This window comes from Falco biarmicus, chromosome 1, assembly GCF_023638135.1.
Source record: "Falco biarmicus isolate bFalBia1 chromosome 1, bFalBia1.pri, whole genome shotgun sequence".
NCBI lineage: Eukaryota > Metazoa > Chordata > Aves > Falconiformes > Falconidae > Falco > Falco biarmicus.
In genome coordinates, this window is record NC_079288.1 from 24185645 (window position 1) to 24204086 (window position 18442).

Sequence of the window (18442 nt, forward strand, 5' to 3'; positions counted from 1 at the left end):
ACCTACTCCTAGCAAGGAGGAGACCTGGTTGCCATCTTTCACTACTGACATCTGCTAGAAGACAACCTTTGGGGGCTGCCCCCGAGCTCGACGTGCTTAAGGAGCTCTCCCAAGTACAGCTAGGCTGGAATTCTCCTTTCACCCAGTGAAATCATCCACGTTGTAACTATGCTTCACCTGGGGGGGTGGGGGGGTGGAGGAGAAGAGCCGAAAGGGGGTTCAGGTTTGTCTTGCCACAGTGGATGGGGCTTGGGAGGGAGTGGGTTTTGGGGGGGGTGGGGGTGTGTGTTGTGCCCTTCCTAGGTAGGGGCTGTACATGCTGAGGCTGTAAAGTTGGGGGCTAACTTCTGGCTAGTACGATATTAATGGTGTGTTTACCTTTATTCCCCTTCATTTGAAAAATAAGTTCACACGTACGGATGGGAAGTGCCATCTTTTTGCTAAGCTGAGCGTCGTTTCCCCTCGGTGTTTCTCCCTTTCTGAAGGCTGCAGGTCCGGGCTCGCTGCCGGGGCTGTGCAGGAGGTTTGTTTCTTGCCTGACACCCGGCTTTCGTGAGCGTGTCACCCCAAGTTAGCACAGTGCTCTCCTCTGCTCTCGGCTTGGTGCTGGAGAGTTACGCTGCTCAGCTGTGTGCCCTGGTTTCTGTGTCGCTCGATGCTAATGTCGTTCTAATTAACTGGAGTTTGGGGAGTTTGTGTTGTGGGTGCTGCTCCCGTGGGGTTTGGTGGTGGTGGGCAGGCATTTGCACAACAGGGGTGGCAGCAGCTGACTCGTCCCCCGGCTCTTCTGCGGCTGTGCCCTGGAGATGTACCAAGTAGCCCTTTGATGTTCTGCATCACCTGCACCAAGGCCCTGCTGTTACTTTTCCAAGCAAGATTTTTTAGGATGAAGGATTTTTTTTTATTATTATTATTTTTCCCCCAAGAAATTGAACTTTTCCATGAAGAAAGAAAATACTACTTTAGAAGGTCTGTTTTTCAGCTCTTGAATTTTTTATATCTATTCACATAACAGCTGAGCCATTCCTCTGTATCAATGTGCCTGGTTCTCAGGGGCAGCAGATCTGTCTTACATTAAACTTTAGACCTTGTGTTATTTTAACTTAGCCTTTTGGAAGGTGGTTCATTTCTAGTGGCAGGTGTAACAAATCTGTGTTTCCATGCCAGCTCCAGCCCACAGTTCCTGATGATCCTGAGCTGGGCAGAATCAGGCTCTGCTCCTTCCTTCCTTATGGCTGGTACTACCCATTCCTCCGCCGTGAGAACCGACGGTTTCTCATGTTTGTTTCAAAGTGACCCTCCTGAGGATCACCAGACAGCAGCCACTGCGGCAGCGCTGCGCCGTGACATTGATAAACCACAACATATTGTTTAACATATTGTTCCCAGTCCAACATATTGTTCGCATTCATCATGGAAGCAATCAGTACAGACCATTTTATTGCAAACCTGTTTCCTGGTGCTCATCATTAGGTCATTAACCTTAACAATGTCAACATGTTCTCGGTATGCAGTTTAATTGGAGAGCAGTACAGAGCAGTTGCACTGGCTGTACCCCATAGGGGGCATACAGTTTAAGAGTAATAGAAATGCTGTGCCAGCGTGGCACGGACGCTAGCTAAAGCCTAGTCTGGACAGGAGATGCAAATTAAAGAAAAAAGTAGCTGTACCTAGGGGGACCCAAAGAATTTCTCAGCAGAAGCATCATTTCCTGTGAGCACCTGTGCCAGCTGGAGGTATTCATTTTACGGTATCAAATTCCAGGTAGAGTTTTTGTAGGTTTTTTCCCTTGGTGACTTCACCAAGTTCCAAGGAAAAGAGGTGAGCTGTCCAGCGACTTTTGCTACTCTAACTGCAAACACTGATCCTGGCAAGGTTTTCCTCTGAAAGGGCTTATGAAAGAAGCAAAACTCGTGTCTCCTGGGGCTAATTGCTCCCAGGCTACGTGATACCAAGATAGAAATTCAACAAACAACTTGCTTGTGGAGAAGGCTGGTAGGAGCAAGTAAATTCTTCAGGAAGATGTCCTTGTTTGTGGACTAAACTTTGAGGGTAGATCTCTTCTCTTACAAGGCTTGCTTAGTCAGTTATAAAGTATTGTTTCTTTATATGAACTCTGCTTGGTTATTACGGAGATTATCATGACACCACCACCTTTGTTAGTGTAGATCATAGAATGATTTGGGTTGGAAGGGACTTTAAAAATTGTCAAGTTCCAACCCCCCACCGTGGGCAGGGACATCGCCCACCAGCCCAGGCTGCTCCCAGCCCCGTCCAGCCTGGCCTTGGGCACTGCCAGGGATGGGGCACCCACAGCTGCTCTGGGCAGCCTGGGCCAGCGCCTCACCACCCTCACAGTGCATAATTTCTTGCTAATATCTAACCTAAATCTATTCTTTAGATGGTCAGACTTTTCAGAGAAAGTCCTGTCTCTTCACGTGTGCTGGTGAACAACCTCACACAACTGGGGCCAGGTCTTGGCAGTGACATTTAGCTCTTCTTATAATGCTATTGAACTGTGATAACCTGTGGTTTTGGTGTTAAGTTTGAAATTTAAGGTATCTGTGGGATGTCAGCTTCCATTTCTTGTTAATTTTTATTAGCAATTAGGTAGATGTGAACATTTCAGCCTTAAGTTCTGCTGGGTTTTGATTGCCCTGCAGCAGTACGTAGGTGGCGTCTAATTACCTGCTGTGCATATGACTAAAGAAAGCATAACCCTCCTCACTGCTCCAGGTGAAACCACAAATTGCTCATAACTGCGAATCCAAGGGCCATGTTTGCTGAGCTACAGGAAAGGAAAAGATGTGGCAGGGAAAGCACAAAGGAGTGGCAGGTTTTCAGGAGGATCTCAGGATGGGCAGCATTTCTGCTTGATGCTTCCATTTCTCTTCCCTTGCTGCCTCCTTTCCTATAAAACATAGGTCCCTTTTCCTCCCAGCCTGGCCAATTTCTGCTGTCTCATATTTTTGTACTTTAGTGTGGAGCACTGCACTGCCTTGACAGGAAAGTCCAAAGGTCTGATTGACACCCTGTTTCTTCCCCATTACAAAATAAACTAATTTCTTTAGCTTTGCACAATATTCTTCTGAAAACAGATATTGATCTATGCAAGTCTGTAGACTGGGTAATCAATATCCACCAGTTTAGGAAAAATAAATAAATAAAGGGACAGAAAATGATGGATGAGACTACCATTGAGTGCTTTTTGAACTGACGCTGTGTTCGGATTGCTCAGCTGTTAAAAAGGTGGGCTGGGTTTATTTTGTAGCAGCAAACTGATGGGAAAGCTTTCAGATTCCCAACTTCAAATTAACCCAGTTGTTAGGTGTTACGGAATCATTTTAAACCAGTGCTGCTTTCCAGTTTGACTCATATCCGGTTAAAGGCTCGTGAAGAGGGAGAGGCTTCCCTTTCTGCCGCTGTGGCATTTATAAAGTGTAATCAACTTAGTGGCTTGACGTTTGTGTATATCTGAGCCTGCCTGCATGGATCAGTCAGAGCCAACTTGGAGGGCAAGAGGAAAGACTTCATCAGCAGGGAAGCACTGGAGTGTTTCAGTCCTAGAAAACCAGAGAAGCTGCTACCTAAATCTTTCTCCAACTTCACCTCACACCAGACATTGCACAAAGCATGTTCAACCCTAAAATACCGCGTAAAAGGGAGGCAAGTGGGGTGTGGGTGTTCTGGGTGGTTTCCGCATGGGGAAGCATCCAGCTGTAGGGCTGCGTGAATAATACGTGGCGGTTACAGATCAGGAATCTCCCCTTTCACTTGTAAATGCCAGAGTTGGCAATCTTCCTCCAGATATCTGTTGTCCCATCCCATCTTGTGTTCCTTGCTGGCCGGATCTGGTCCCAGAGCAGACCTGGCTAGTCCTGCCTCACTGAGAACTGAGAGTCTGGGATCTGAAAGCCTCTGGAGGAGGGTGAGAGCCACTCCAACCCATGGTGCAGCAAGTTCTTTTCAGCCTCAGCCCACTCTTCTACACCTTTGGGATACTAAGACCTGCTAGGGAGCCAATTACTGTTCTTTAAACCAGTAATCAAAAGGCCAGATAACCAGTTAACGGTCTTACTACAGAGGACAAGGCTAGTCTGAGCTGCCTAAGCTTCCTCGGGAGCAGCAGCTGCAGGGAAGCAGTGGTCCTCTCTGATAGATACAGGTCTTGCAGATGAAGAAGAAACAGGTGCAGTTCAGATGCAGTTTCAAGCAAATGAGAACAGACCAGGAGAGGTGGTGAGGAGGGACAGTTGTATTGATCAGGCTGCAGAGCCTACTGAAATCAAACACAGCTTATTCAAGGAGGTGACCTTATTTCGAAAACTGGTGAAATAGTAGAAGAGTTTGGAGAACTCCGTTTGATGGAAAAGGAGAGGAAATCAGGCCATGCTTTCAAAGCGATGTGTTTTTTCTCTCCCCGTTCATTGAATTTAATTTCTTGAATAGACTTGAGCTGTCATTTCCTGAATGCTCAGGGAGCAGCTGGTCTGAGATTTTGTATGTATTAACAGGGATCAAATAGGATGAGTGTAGCGATGGTATAGCTGGGGGAAGAGAGAAGGGGCTTGAACATGCCACATGCTGCGGAAGGGACACACCAGCCTCCTTGTCCTCCTCAGTCAGTCCATGTAGTTCCCAAACCTGGGTGAATGCCCCGCGGTGCTGTGTGAGCGGTGTGTGCCTTTCCCGTGGGGGAGAGGAGGGGTGTGCAGAGCCAGGCTGTTATCTCACTTGCAGAGGGTCCCCTCCCTGGGAAGGTCAACGTATGGGGCATCCAGCTCCCATGCGTGTTTCATTGCTTTGGGGTGGGAAAGAGCATCTCTACAAGATCATCTAGTGAAAGGCTGTTTTCTGTAGGATCTACTACTTTTTACAGTAACTGGTTTCTCTGTTAAGAAGTTGTGGTGTAACTTTGCAGAACTGCTCTGGTTTTTCTGCGTTAATTCCTATTTGGATCCTTTGAGATGAATCTTTTAGGTTCCCAGAAATTCTTCATCTCTTTGTTATAATTAAACAACTCTCAATGGTCAGACTAGATCTGTGAGCATGAGGAAGCCTGTCAAATCAATACGAATCATTGCCAGACATAAGCTTAACAAGCCTGACCGGGAAGTACAAAGGGGCCCTCTGTCATTTAAAGAAATAAACAGGAGGCAGAGAACTTAATTGAGCTAAATCAGCTGCTAAGCCTGGCTTGACAACCAGCCTTCTGAGACACCTTCCCATGGCTCCAGCGTTTAGCTGAATCAGCACTTTTCCCTTTCCCCTACCAGAAGCCTGGCTTCCCACGGACATCAGCAGAGGAACAGAAAAGACAGACACGCTGCCATCCGGGAGCAACCTTGGCTTGAGGACACGGTGTAGAAGCGATCTGGGTACTTGCAACCACCTGATGGGCAGGCACATGTTTCCGCTGAAGACTGAATCTTGGCAAAGGCATGTCTGTGTGTTTGAACTGACATCAGCTGCCCAAGATTGATGTTTTGAAAGAAAATAGCAGTTGTAAGTGAAAAAGAGTCGGCCAGCTGGCTGATGCCAACTGTGATAAAGAGAAGGGATTGGGAGGGAGATGGAAGTTGAGAAGGTGAATGGGGGAAACGACAGGGCAGAAACCAGGGACTCAGGTTCTGCCTCTGGCTCCTTCCCTGCCCTTGCCAGGGTGATCAAGCTGAATAAATGTTTGCGAGTTTAACAAACAAAGGAGTGTTTTAGGCACTGAGTTCTAAAAAATGAAGTCTTGCACCATCCAGGTCTTCCGAGAGAAAGCATGTTGTCAGTCTCATCACTACACTGTTTCTCATCCTGACGTGGCAATAACACTTTCTGACTATTGAGTTTCTATCAAGCGATGCCAAAAGTATACTTGTAACAAGAAAGACTCTTAAGTCTTTCAGATAAGTCCTGGGCCAACTGTTTTAACTAACATCTTTTAGAGGAACTGTGGTGGGGTCCTGACGAACAGTAGACAGGCATCGCAGGGAGTCTGATAGTTTGGTTATTTCTGAGTGCCTCGGCGTGCCTAGCTGTGTGCTGAGCAGCTACGCAAAGTCTCACAGTTTTGGGATTGGGGATGCATACCAGATCTCGCTTCAGGTTGTGCATTCCAGACACCTGACCTGATCCCACTTCGGGGTGGCTGGTTATGTAGACCTGGAATTAGCTGAAGTATCTATACATTGCAGGTTCAGGAAGAGCACAGCTGGCCATTTTGATTTGTATATGTTTATGTAAATGCCTCATAAAATATGCCCCGTTGGGACAAGCCAACGTCACGCATCATAAAGATGAGCTCCTGTAATGGCTTCTTTACAACGACATTTGCAAGGTAGTGCAAAAAATATGCCTGTGTTTATAGGAAATTAATTTCTGCCCCTTCAGTGATCAGACCTGAGCAAGCAAAAGAGCTGAGTTATCCCAGTTGCTTCACTCTGGCAGAGAACTGCTCTTCGGAGCCTCCTGCAGTGTAATCCGGTGGGGATGTTTAATCAGAAAACCTTAAAGCAGCGAGGTCCCCATCCAGCAAGTCCCGTGCTCATGCAGCAAGCAGTCCTTCCTCAGCAAAGCACTAAATCACACCCTTAATTTTACACCTGTGCCAGACTCACAATACTGGACTGGATTCAAGGAGGTGTATACATCTTTTGCTGAAGAAGAATGCATTTTTGCCTTTGGGCTTAAATTAGCATACAAAGAATGAAATGCCTTATGAGGCAGATCAGCAAGGTTATTTAAAACATAAAACAACCCAGGCATGACAGGACCTACCAAAGGAGGAAGAGTTAGTGCCTATAGATGGTGCCCTGCAAGCTCCCTTTATGGGTGAAGTTCATGCTGATCCCAGTTTTGTGCAGCACCCCGAAATCCTTATGGCTCAGTGCTGCTCCTGTTGCAGAGGAGGACTTCATGGCTTTGCTAGGAGTGAACCTAGGGGAGTTCTGCAGAAAGCAGTTGGATTTTGGAGGAGTCTTTCGCTGAGTCTTGGCCTTCAGGTAAGATTTTTGTAGCAGGAATGTAACTGCTGAATGCTGTGGGTGATCAAAGCCTGAGCTATCTGATTCTGTAGGGCTTCTTCTTGAGAGCTGGAAAAAGTAGGTGGAATCCTTGTTTAAACTGAAGCCAGCTGGAAATCTGTCTATAAATTCATTAAACATAGGCTTTCCTCCTGAAATCTATTGTAAAACACAATCAATACATTTTTATTATTTTAAGATTCTGGCAGAGGGGAGTGTGGCTGCAAGGGGCAGATCCGCTCCCCAGCCACACCAGTTCATCTTAGCTCGGTCCTAACCAAGGCACTTCTGCAGCTGGGCTGCCCTGTTTCGGGCGTTGTGTGCACATGAAATCTGTTTTGCAACAGAAGCAAACCCCTGTGTAGTTCTTGCCAATGAAAGTATGGCTTGCATCTGTGCCCTTGTAGCCAAAGATTAATCCTGCAAGAGATAAAGAGCGGCAGATATGGGCAGCTGTTCAAATTAAGTGTTTTGTCTATATGTATCCACCCTACCGTGTGTGTTAAATCTAGCCTTGGCCATTGCAGCTCATCTAGGCGAGTCAATGAAAGAGAAGTCTGTTTCCTTGTATGTATGTCCCCCTTAAAATTTGAGGAGTTTCCCTGACAGAGTGATGCATAGTTATAGGCTCAGTAAAAGGTAGAATGATTTATGGCATACACGCTGTAAATCAATAAAAAGAATCAGAGACATTGACAGCATGTTCACAGCCCATTTCTTTAAATGGAAGGCACTTTTCTATCCTTCCCATTTCAGACTGGTTGGCACACGGGGAGGTTTCTGCCACTAACAAGTGCTAAGAGAGTCTTTATAAAGCTTGTAAAACCTACACCTTACACAATACTTCTCCTTATGTGCCCTTTCTTGCTGTATCATCATTTCCAGTCTTAGGAAGTACCATGTCCTCCACCCTGGCTCATGTGATACCTTCTCCTGTGGGGTGTATGAACAAAATAAATAAAAAATCTGCTGGTTTTTAATCCACTCCATACCAGTTCTCTGACTTTCCAGCCTTGGTATAGATCCTAACTAAACTCTGTTTGGCTAGTGTGACCCTTGGTGTGAGGTAGGGGATGTGCTGCAAGTCCTGGGAGTAGCAGGTAAGGGCATCTCCCCGGCCAGCGAGGCTGTGCTGCTGCCCGTGAGGTTCAGGGGGTGCAGCACGGATTTGGCAGGGAAAGGGGGTGCTGTGTACGCAGAGCTCTTCACACGGGTGCTGGTCCCCAGCCCTGGTGCCCCAAGCCTGGCTGAGTGGCTGTAGGGCTCGGGGCTGTGCAGGCCAGCTTGCCCGCGGGGGAAGGTGGGGATGGGGAGCTGGGTGCCAGCCAAGTACAACTTCCTTTATTTACATATAGATACTAGTCCTGGAACATGTTTAACTGCTTTGTTGAAATGGGCCATAAATGGGCTATAAAAGTTAGCCATTTAAGTCTGAACAAGCATTAAGAGACTCTTCAGTGGTAGATGGGTTATAAATAGTGCACGGTCGAGCCACACTTCAACAAATGCTGGGTTACTGGCTGCTGAAGGAGCCCTCTCCAAACATCCACCATCTGCTCTTCCCAAGGGCAGCCGCATAACAAACCAGGACAATTGCGTAGGGTTTCTTCAGCCAGCTTCCTAAGGCTTGTCTAAGCTCTTAAGCAGCAGTCAACAAGGTGTTAAAAGTTACAGGCTAAAAGGCAGTGTCTTACGGAAAATCAGATTTTTCATTAAAACCCCCATTTAAAGGCGACCTGTATTACAGGTGTGCCTATCCCTCGGGAGCACAGCCTGCGCTGAGATATTCCTGGGATAAGCTGGCGACTTTCCTGAGTCAGGCCAAAATGGCAATTTCAGCAGCTTAAGGCAGTTTAATGTCTCCCTCCTTTCTTTTGATGGGAGAACAGGAGACATGCCTTGCGCAATCAGCATTATCTATGGGTTTGCAGCCCTGCATACTGCAACCAACACCTCATCTAGTGTGCAAAAGTAAATGAAAAAGCAGCAGTGATTCTAATTATTGTATGCTAATTGGGCTGCATTCAGGCTTCATTGGTGATGCTATTATGCTGCAAGAAAACAATGGCAGCATATGTACTTACCTTGCTCTACTTATCCTATGATTATTCTCTGTTAGTAGAGAAATGTACTGAAAGTATCAGCCTGCACACAAATTAGTCCATGAAATGGACCGCTGGAAGTTCAGCCCTTGAGCACATTTATTCTCTCTTGTTTTGCAGCGAATGCAGCATCGTGGATGCCACAGCAACCTTAAGCTCTTGTATCTTGTGTTGGGTGACGTGCGGAATCGAACTGTACAACTGGAGGAGTTACAAAGCAGGTATGTTTATTGAGGCGCTGGGTGTGAGGGGGGGTCGCTCCTCCTAACTTGCACACCGTTTCAACAAGCGGCCTGATATTTGTTACACAAAGTCATTTACATACATAAGGTTTCTGAACATTCAGAATCTCCTCCCTCTGGCACCTCTTCAAGATGTCCTTTTCATCTTCCTGGTACCTGAAGTCCCTGTTTATCTTTGCATTCATTAGCAGTCTTTATTATTTAGTTTCCGTTATCTTAAAACATCTGCTTGCTAACTATTAGTCCTTATTGTCCACTCTAAACATGTCAAGCTAATACATGCCCACTGGGCTGGTTTTAATCTATATCAGCATGATCCCCGGGTGGGGATCTTTGGGGTGGGGGCCATTTGAGTGGGAGGTCGCTGATCTATTACTACCACAGTTATTTTACCCCAGTTTGTGTTCTTTTAGCAGTTAGCCTGTCCTCATCAGAAGGCTCCTTATTTACATTCTTGTTGACCTCATCTACCAACTGTACCAACTGTCCCTTCTCCAAGTGCCAAGTGCTGAGCTCCTGCCCTTCCTTCTTTCTGTTGTCTATGCAGCTTCTGCCTGCAGCAGTTTTAGGGGTTTTTTTCACTATATCACAAGCATTGCTTGTAATAGCATTTCCAGTCTTGTGTTTCCTCCCAAGAAAATGCTTTTGTATTCCCACCCAATCCATCCTGATGTCCTTACCTGATAGGATCTCCAGAGCAAAGTTTGGCCGTGGCAGCCTGGGGGAGCACCACCCTTGCAAGGTGCACCCCACGCACTCGGTGCCAGCGCTTGCTTGCCGATTAGCTCTAGGCTGATTTTGATAAGGGAGAGGGGTGCATGCTGTGCTGTGTTACTCACTGACTGCTACTTTGGTTACAAGAGCATAACTTGGTTTTTACTGTAAACTGGACCGAGACATTTGCGTGTTGTTTTTTACAGTAGTAGCTAATATGCTGAAAGCTGCCGGAGTCATTACAAAATCATCAGTGCTCGTTCCAGTGTGATACATCCTGTTTGTCTAGCTGGCTGTTTCGCTACCCTATGTATTGAAGCTGGCTGAGTATCTTATTCAGTGATGTTTTGCTTATTTATTCAAGAACAAGTTCATCAAAATTCAGCCAAGCTCTCTGTCCTCAGCATACACAAATCTAATCTCGTGTTTTGAACACACCCATCACAATAGCAACTGAATGCAAAATTGAATGCGATTCAAAAACTGAATGCGAACTTGATAGGAGCGATGGAAAATTCTGCCTCCCTGCCAATCCATCCCAGGTATTACTCTGCAGTATTGCCATGGCCTCTGAGAGGTGAAGGCACCATTTTTCCCTTTAAGCCACCAACTTCGCCTAGTAAGTCAAACTAAGCTCAAACGCTAGTCCCCGAGGAGTTTCTAGCAGGTGCCTGTCTCAGGGCCCATCAACAAGTAAAGTGGTCATGATGTCATGTACAATATTGTGGTCTCATCAGGGAGACTGATTTGTGTTGCATTAAGCAAGACAGAGTTGCTAATCTCCACTGAGGTTTACATGGGAAAATTTAAAGCCTATTCCAGTATATTAAATGAGGCTGAAAAGCTTCGATCAATAATTTCCCTTGTATGAAAAATAAGAGATGAAAATGATGGTAGATTGATTCAAAATACTTAATGCCAGATACTAGCTGATGGAAGTACCTTGTAAATAGCATTTTGTACAGTTGCCAATGAATTAGTCTAAATTGTGAGGGTGATTGAAATGTATTTTATAATGTTCATCTCCACTTTAGTGGCCATTTACAAAATTTAGAAGAATATGAAATCCCCAAAGAGTAAGTGAGCAGCCAGCAAAAAACCAGAGTAGCTAGTAGTGGTAGTTTGCAAATGAGATCTTGGAGTACTTTATAAGACAAAAAGCCAGAGTTCTTTACAAGGAAGAAGAATCAGTGCTAGTAGCATTTTAAATTTTAAAATGTGTTTTCTAAGTACCTCTTTTTTCATCAACCCTCTCTTTTACATGGAGATTATGATCTTTGATGTGGAAAGTGAAATGGATGTTTTTTTAAAAAAGAAGTTAATTTGGTAATAAAAGAACACTGCCTTCCCTGAACAGCCCTAAGCTCAACTGGGGCATTTTGTAGGGCCACGTTGTGTCTCATTGCACTGATTTCTGCAGGGAATTAGGAGAACTGTGCGGCTTAGCTGGTCACTGGGGCGGGTGGTGACCCTGGACAGTGGTTTGATGGCTCCTGGGGACAGCCCAAGGTCACAGCTAGAAGAGGGTGCCCAGAGACCTTCGGGATTGAGACCAGCCACATAGTCTGTCGCAGCCTGCCTCTCCCTGTCCGTTCGGAATTGCACTGCAGCCCTTCTCTCCTTCCTCTGAAGTTTCTTCTGGTTCCCAGTTGCTCTGTGAGTCATCCCAGGGCTGGTCCCACCAGTGCTTGGGAAGGCCACAGTGCAGGTCTACCATGGCCATGCTTCTTCCATGTCGTCAGAGATAACGAACAGCAGGAGAATCCAGCAGGAGTTGCTCCAGAAAGATCCATCCATGTTGCAACCACTTGGGAACTTGGCTTTCATTCCAAAGTGAGAGAGAGCACCCATTCTTGCTTGTGTGCTTTACTTAGTGGGTACGGAGTCATTAGGGAAAGGGCTCTGCGCCCTGCAAATCTGGGCCCTAACCATGCTGAGAACTTTATTTTGTGATGATTTTTGGCTGCTTTAATGCATCGTGGCACTGTGGTACTCATATTGGAGCTGATTCTCTGCTAGCTGAAGCCAAGACTTTCTGCAGACAGATCCCACCCAAGCTGTTCAGATGGCACGTGAGTGATGCCCAGGCTGCCTTTACGGCGTTCACTCCCCCTTTTTGTCCCCAGGCTGTGGACCCTGAGGTTCCCACCTCTGTGTGGGGCTCTGCCAAAGTCTGCTTGGGCTGGGAGCTGCTTTTTGATCTTCGTAATGAATTTGTTGGGAAAGTCGCTGATTCAAAGACATCTCGGGTGGCGCTGGTATTTTTAGCAAAGCATTTTAGGTGCACTCCCACCTTCCTGTCCGTGATTGTATAATCTGGAAGTGAAGGACAGCGTGCAGCTACTGTGCTGTAACAGGAATGGCGAGTGATGAATTTTGCCCTTTCCCTTGCTGTGTTTTATTGGAACAGGAAGGAGATGCAACAGCGAGGGGCTGTGGAGCACCCACAGGGTTATGCTGATCACTAGTGCCAAAGAAAAAGTGCTAGAGAAGTAAAACCTTCCTGCGGGTAACAGGAAAACAGCATTTTTCCTCGTGATTCAGTACTTGGTCCACAGGATTTTTGCCAGAAATAGGTCTTTCTATTTATAAATTGTTGTTCTACCAAGTCACAATTTTTAATTTGTGGCCTCAAGGATTTTAATTTTCCCCTTATGAGGTGAGTCTTAACTAAACCGTATTCCACCAGCACTACCCAAGCTGCTGCCAAACCTGCTCCCAGTGCCTCAGCCTCGGTCTTTGCAGGGAAGAGGGGAGTTGGGGTTGGGGCAGGACTGAGCCCCTCAAAGGCCCCGTGGTAGCTGGAAGTGACAACCAGCAGTGGTCCTTTCTTCACTTGTGGGCTTTTCTGCTGCACTCGGAGCCTGTCGTGCTGACCTGTGTGGCCAGGACATGCTGCCATTGCTTTTGCTCGGTTCCTGTTCCGTGTGCGCCCGTGGGAGACGGCGGCTCAGTTCTTATTCTGCCTCTCCTGCCAGAGACTCATTAACGACCTGGCAATCAGCAAAACCCATACAAGCCCCCGAATGACTGGCAGCCCCCCACAGTTGAAGTCTGAGCTATTAATATAGATGAAGGTGAGCAGGACAAACAGATTTATCTTGGATCCCAGACCTTTGGTTGGAAAAGCACGATCTCCTGCCTCCCACCCGAACGTGTTTAATCTAAAGCTCTTACCTGAGCCCTTTGCCTCCCGCTTTGGAGCCTGTTGGGTTACCAGCTCCACACCTCTGTGCGAGTGGAGGGGATGTAAACCCATATGTGTAAATACTGTGAGTGGAGGGGAGGCAAACCCATATGTGTAAATACTGTGAGTGGAGGGGATGCAAACTCATATGTGTAAATACTGTGAGTGGAGGGGATGCAAACCCATATGCATAAATACTGTGCGGTTCTGAGTGGGGGACTGAGGAGACTTGACATTGGGTACCCTCTGGGTCCTGAGCAATCAGTAGCCTTTCCCTCACGGACTTGGTTTTTGCTATGTCCAGGCATCTTGCCTACCCAGCTGCTTGTTTTCATGAAATTCATAAATGTATCTATACACACGAACACTTCTTTGGGGCTTTCATTCTTCGGTCAGGCATCTCTGAAATCAGCTGTGGGGTTCAAAATGTGCCTGGGGAAAAGGGAACGTTTCTGCCATTCCTGAGGCAGCATCAGGTTGGAGGGGACTTTTTTCTTTAAAAGCTGAGTTAAAAAGAAAAAGGACTGAAAGGTTTAAAAAATCCCAAGTCCTCTCGCCAAAAGAAAGCCGGCAAGTGTAGGGTTAACTGTTGTATCCATTAAATTTCTTTTTTTTCCCCATATTGCTAGGTTTTTTGGGAAAAGTTAGGGACAGAATTAAACATAAGAATGGATCTTGAAGTCAGGATCTATATTTTAAATCCCTTCCAGGTTTGGGCTGTTGTGGGGGTTTTCATTTTAACTCATTATAAACGAGTGGCAAGCTTTTTTTTAGCCAGTGTTGATGCTGTAAGTACAGAGATTCAAAGGGGATATTTCTTCAAAAATCTCACTTTGAGTTAAAAAACACAGTAAGGTTCTGCGTAAGTTCTCCATATGTTTTCTTGATGTAAGAAACTTGTGATGAAAGTGAAGAGACTCGTGTTTTCTCTCTGGCACTGCTTGCTATGTTTCAAAATCCTGTTTGGTATTTGCAACTGCACACTTAAAATAGGCTCTTTGTGTTCATTTGTAATTTTTCTTGCAGGTTATTAAAGGTAATAAAGTATTGTGGAATGCATTTCTAAAAGCTAGGTGCACTGTAGGAGCTTTTGAAATATTTATTAACGTTTCTGCATGTTCCTTGCAGAGGAGAAGCAGGTGAGGATTAATGTACATCACTTGGGACGTCTGGCCTGACCGAACACATTTAGTTCATCTGAATGCTGAGCTGCATCCTTGGTATTTCCCAGGACTTGGGATCCTGATTCAAAGTTTACTGAAGACATTTGCCCAGCAATAGAGGTCTTGATATAAATCCACACGGCTCCGACCTCGGACGGGACCGCCAGAGCGTTGCTGGTTCAGCAGACAAGGCTGGGATGGTGAACGTTGCCCTCCCTGCTGCGCAGAGCTGGGCCGTGTCTTTGCAAATAAAAACCCGGTGCAGTGGGTGTGTGGCAGGAGAAGTGGAGGATGGTGTTTCTGTGGGCATCAAGCAATGACCCCTTTGAAACATAACAAACGTCTGGCCCTGCATCCCAGCACTGGGAAGAAATAAGTGGATAGCTGCAGATGTTGCTGCAGCAGAGGAAGAGGGGCAGAAGCAGGAGGAATAAGAGGTATACTTCACTGCCGTTGCTCTAAACAGCAAACAAATAAGCACTAATCCGTAAATCAGCCCATAACATTTTCCCCCAGACACTGTCCTCAGATGGCCTGTTTGTGCTAATCCTCTTCAGCACTGAATCACATGCAAAGCAAAAAAAAAAAAAAAAAAAAAAAAAAGGCAAAAAACCCCAAACCTCTGAACAAGAGATTTTAAACTTATACTGTCTAGGAGCAAACTTCTCACCAGGGCTGGTTTATAGATTGTAACAAATAATACCAGGCCCCGGGCTGAATGCTCAGGCTGTGGCTGCATGTGGAATCTGCTGCTAATTCATAAACATCACAAGCAGTTGATTTCAGCAGAACCCCTTGATTTAATTACACTCTTGTATACAATGGGGACCTTGCATTTTCCTATATGTAATGAATATTAAGCTGATAGCCCTGTAATTTCCTGAGCCAGGCTTGCTCTCATTTTTTGCATATTGATACCACATTTGGTTTGTTATTTTCCAATTTTCCAGTCTTCTAGACTTGTGCTCAGCGAGTTCTCCATAGTAATTGCTGTTGGCACACACATTTCCTTCCTCAAATCTGCTCTAACACCCTGGAATGAATTTTGTCTCATCCTAGAGATTTGCTTGGTTTTGGATTTCTCTTATTTATTCATTGCCTTTAACTCAGCAACCCTAGAATTGTGTAGGACACTGGATATAATTTCGTATTCCACAGTTTTAATTTCCTCCTTTATCCCGGCAGCCCCCCTTCCCCTCCATGTGCGCCTGTGGATGGTTTTTATCTGACCCTGTGACTTTCTGCTGTTCATAAACCACTTTCCAGTGGTACTTCCTCAGAAAGTCCGTGCAAACCTGAATGCCGAAAGGGATTTAAATGTGGCAGCACCAAACCCAAGGCTGGTATTTACTAAACCTTCCTGGCCTCTTGGTGGTTTTGGTGTTCGTTCAACTTGCTTTTTCTGTCTGTCTCTGGGGTGGCTCATCCGGGTGTGTCCTACCTTGCCTCTGGGGTGGGAAGGGAAGGAATAAATCTCTTTTTTTGTGAGATGTAGTCATTGGAAGAGGTGCAGGGTGAGGTCTGTGTGCCAGGGAGGCAGCAGTGTGAGGCTGCTTTTCATTTGAGGGATTCTGTAGACTGGTATGGAATTAAACCAAAAAGGAGTTGACAACGTACTTGAACTTTTATTTGAACTAGAAAACAGACCTTCTTAATTGTTAATCATGCAAGATATGTCAGCTAAGTGTCTATAAATGCCATCCCCAGCCTGCTGCACTGGAGTGCTGGGGAGACACGCTTGGCCCTGAAACGGTGAGTGTTCCATGCCTTTGACTTAGAAAATGCAGCAACTTAGGAGGGGGAAAAGAAAAGGACAGAGAAGGGAAAAAGGGAAAGAAAAACACATTAAGTGAGTTCTTTCCATTTCCCAAGGTGCTTTGTGAAAAACAGCTTTCTCAAACATGCCCTAAGGAGGGCACCCACTTACTGAAGCCCTTCAGCTTATGGTTTGTGTTCAGAAAGTAGTCAAACAGAGTGTTGCCTGCGGTAACGCCAGGCAGGCTGTGCACGCTGCCGGTGCCTCTGGCTTTTCTGACTTTTGGGCCCATTTCAGTCCCTGAGATGCTCATGTCCTGAAAAAGCAGGTACACCCTGGCACCCGGCACAGCTCTCACAGCCGCGATGCTGAGTCGAGGTGCTCTTCCACTGGGAGTTCATGGCACCATTTTCCATCCTGGATATAATTTCTCTGGCTGCAAAAGGAAAGCCAGATGCCTTCTCTCTATTTCTTTGTGATTTCTTTCCAGGAATATTTACCAACAGCTGTATTCCCATGGTGAATAATCATCTCTGCCAGAACAAACAGCAAAAAGAGGCATGCCCGTATCACAAACCTGACCTTCACCCATCGCACCCTCATGCCTGACTGTACCGCTGGCAGGGAGGTGGTAAGCTGGCTGGCTGTGCTTGTCTCAGGTAAGCACCTACCTTTTTCCTAAATATATCCCAGCCTTGCTGGCTGATTTTTTAATCTGAAGTTGTATGAAGGCCATGTTCTTTCTCAGGATGTAGTGTATGATGTTTTTATCTCATGTTCTTGTGTTCTCCACCCATCCCTCAGAGGACTGAGCAACCCTGCAGATCCACCTGTTTTAACAAGGATATTTTTGCTAAATTTTGTACAGTAGTTTTCCAGTCTTTGAAATCTCTTTCCAGTTTGGTCATCACTGTAGTGCCCAAGAGGAGCAGCCAGGGCCTGAGGCAGGGACCAGTGTGGCTGAAGCAGTCACATTGCTGGTGGTGTTGCCATGTGATGATGCAAATTTTTCTATTTTTGTCAGAAATGAGAGTCTTGGTGAACCGGAGTCTAGATCAAAGATACTGTAGTTGGAATTCTGCTTATTTTGTCACCTCTTTCTGCAGAGTAACCTACTTCCTGGTACTACCTGATGTAATCAGAAGCAATCTGAGCAATTAAGAGTCTGAGAGACATCTTTGGATGGAAAAACTGTCAGGTTACTGTCTTTCCCAGTTGAGTTTTATTTTCCTTAGTGCTCTTGAGGTCTTTTAGTTCTTTCAAGAGACAAATCGTACTCGCAGGCTCAGCAATTATTGATGGCTTCCTGTATCAAACAGAGTATATGAACATTTGTGTATCACTCACAAGGTACATACCACTGTCCTAAATGCATCGTTGAACATCTTACAATTAGAAGTGAAACTAAAATTCCTTACTGAAGACACCGTTTTTCTAAAGTAGTTAATTTCACCAGCTCCTCAGCCGCATGTATAGAAAAGGAAAATGCTACATTTTTTTTTTCTCCCTGTGTGGATTGCTCTTATTCCTGTTGGCACAGCTGATGAGGAAGGATGTGTGTGTGTGTTCAGTTCTTGTTGTATGATGGTCCTGAGGGCTTAGCGGTTAGATTGGAGGTAAGCACATGCTGGAGTGCCTGTGGTGAGGTCGGACGAGCTGAAACATGTGCTTGTGGGCTTTGCTCCATCTGACCCAAGTGGCTGTGTTCATGGTTGTGTTCACGTGGCTGGTGATGCTGGAGCCAGAACATGAGGTGTGAAGAGCTGGGCCCCTTTCCTCCCACTCAGCGCTCCCCTTGATGGCTGTCACCACCTCCTCCGATCTGCCGGTGCAGTGCTGGTGCCATCCCTCCCCTCTCAATCGACTCACATTGAGCCGAGTTAACCTAAAATCCTGCAGATAGATGGGGTTCTTTTACTAGTTTTGCCTGGCTCGCTGACTCTGGACCAATTGCACCCATGGTCACGCTGGCAGATAGGAGCAGGGTCAACCAACTGATGTGTGCAGGCATTGCTCACAGCTCAGCACCAAGCCCCAGCAAACCAGAATTAAATGAGCTCTTTCTTGTCTGGGCTGCCTTGCACAGGGGGGAGGCTGATCACTTGGTGACTCCTTTCCTGAGAGGCTGGTTGGGTATCACAGCAGGGCATCCCAGGCACCATTAGCTGTAGAGGTACCAGTGGCAGACAGCTTTGGTTGAGGAAAAGAGGAGATTTTCCTGAGACAGGAAATTGTGATGAGTAGGCATTTTGTGTTCTATAGATT

The 18442-nt window shown here is 46.1% G+C and overlaps 1 long non-coding RNA gene across 1 annotated transcript in view; it reads left to right on the top strand.

Moving 5' to 3' along the window:
• The window catches only part of LOC130147436 (uncharacterized), a 317093-nt gene that overhangs the window by 254472 nt on the left and 44179 nt on the right, over positions 1–18442 (top strand). The window contains exons 17-20 of the long non-coding RNA XR_008821244.1: positions 5277–5505; positions 9236–9336; positions 14387–14858; positions 16668–16836. This is a non-coding gene — a long non-coding RNA (uncharacterized LOC130147436). The remainder of the gene's footprint in view (positions 1–5276; positions 5506–9235; positions 9337–14386; positions 14859–16667; positions 16837–18442) is intronic.